This window comes from Electrophorus electricus, chromosome 14, assembly GCF_013358815.1.
Source record: "Electrophorus electricus isolate fEleEle1 chromosome 14, fEleEle1.pri, whole genome shotgun sequence".
NCBI classification, from domain to species: Eukaryota; Metazoa; Chordata; class Actinopteri; order Gymnotiformes; family Gymnotidae; genus Electrophorus; species Electrophorus electricus.
In genome coordinates, this window is record NC_049548.1 from 12,739,926 (window position 1) to 12,742,247 (window position 2,322).

A 2,322-nucleotide genomic window follows, 5' to 3' on the forward strand; every position below is an offset into this window, starting at 1 on the left:
CGACTGAAGATGGATTACTTACTGTCACTTTGCAAGGCCGTTATGAAATTAGACCTCATGTTTTATATTGCAAACATTATATTTTGTTCTATGTCCGTTTCAGGACTTATGCTTTATTTATTTATTTGGTTTTGTTTTCGTTGTGTTTATCATGTTTAGGTTAATTAGCGAAACTAAAACCAGTTCTATGAAAAATGTAATACAATGTCATGACTGATACTGCAGTAAAAATAACTGTGTAAAAATGTCATATCCGACACAAAAAAGAACACATCTTAAGTCCTACTATAAGCAGTTCTGTGCGAATAGATATTATCATTTATCCTTTGTGCTTCAAATAGCAGACAAACTGTATTCCGTGAAATGTTCATTGAAGACTGGAATTATTCACTGACATTATGCTAATTTAAATAGTTTTTTAAAAAAGGACATGAGCCTGTGTGATTGCAGAACAGAGCGGGCCGCACGACAAAAGGAAGGGTTAAATGGCTCCGCTCAGAGTACACACACCGGTCAGCGCGTGGGGATCGGAGCAAACAAACCGTTGATTCACTATATCTGCTTACAATCAGTTAGAGCTTTTTTCCCCCAGAAAAACACAGCAACACTTAATTTTAGTACAGAAAGAGGCAAAACGCGCAGAGCACAAGGGCAAGTGGAGAAAGGCTGATGGGGGGGGGGGTCTCAGGGAAGAGAAATGTAGCTTTGGGGTAAGTGTGCAGTGAAGGGTGAAATTGCAGCCCATAGTGCTACATATTGTACCAGAAGCTCCTCCAAATGCAGCGCGAGCAAGAAAAATCATCCCCTAACCTAACTAGGAGGCAGACTCTCCGCCCTGCTCGCCTATCCCTAAGAGATAGCTCCGCAGCATCGCAGTCCCGCGCACGCATCGCCCGTGTCTACTTTATCGGTCCTTTCGCTGCTCTTTTTTTAATAGACACGCTAAATTATTTCATATTTCGTATGGGGAATTATATATATATATATATATATATATATATATATATATATATATATATATATATATATATATATATATATATATATATATATATACACATATATATATATATATATACACACATATATATATATATATATATATATATATATATATATATATATATATATATATAAATTTTCTCACCCATAAACATAACAAACTATAACAATAAAAGAGCTATTCCGTAGCGCCGATGTTATAACGCAAGGGCATAACTATTGTAATACATTCTAGCAGTCTAATTAGGCTACGGGTAGAGAATAAAGAGTAGCATTAAAGCACATAGCTATAGCCCTACTTGTTTGCTTATGGAACAACGTTCTACAGTAGTGATTAGATTAACGTGTCTACGTTTCTTGCAAGAGTTGCGCTGTTAATGTCTGTTCAGTGATGAAAAACAGCCGGGGGGAATACTAAAAAAGAATCCACCCTCCCCCTTCCCCAAAAAAGCAAACAAACAAACAAACATATAAATAAATAAAGGGAAGAAGACTGCAGATTATACATCAAATATTTGTACGAGATCGGTTTGTACTTGCTTACTTGAAACTGGGTCCTATCAATAATGATTATTGACGATATCTGGCCTTACTCCTGTGGGAAGTTTTTAAAATTTCTCTTTCCCCAGCAGCATGGAAATTACAGAGCGCCACCTACAGTGGGTTCGTGCGCGCACCCTGCTGAGATGTTGCTAAGGCGCGTGTCACACCACCAGCCAACCTGCTTACCGCAGAGCAATGGGAAGGAAATCAAAACAAGATGGAGATAAATAAAACAATGAATGTGCAATTGACTCAGAATGAACGGTAAATAGATAAAAGTATAAGCACTGCATTTGTACCGGTTAGCATTCTTGGCCAGTAAACAGAGCGCGATGTGTGTTTATATTAACCTATAAGCACATCGCAAGTACAATAAAGCAAAGTTAATTTTTCATTCAATTTCCAGTGTGCAATGTTTCTGTAGTCGACTCGAAAAAATTACTATGGTACAATCTACAACGCGTATAACAACTGTACTGGTACTCCTGAATTATTTCAAAGAACCTGACGAACACCTGACAGTTGTATGAATATTTGCGCAGAAAAGGAAATGACTCGTTTGCTTTCTCGTTGGATATCTACAAAACTCTATTCATAACTGCGAGTTCGCAGTGCATATCCCTCCCCCTCTGGAGTGACAGGCAGAGCGCCCTCCTAATTTTAGCCGCTCGTTTTTACGTTAGCGAATCACAAAGTGTTGGAATCTACTGCCTTTGTCTGAGAAGTCATCCATATAAGCAAAGGGGATCTGCGCAAACGAGGGGGGCTGCAGCTTTT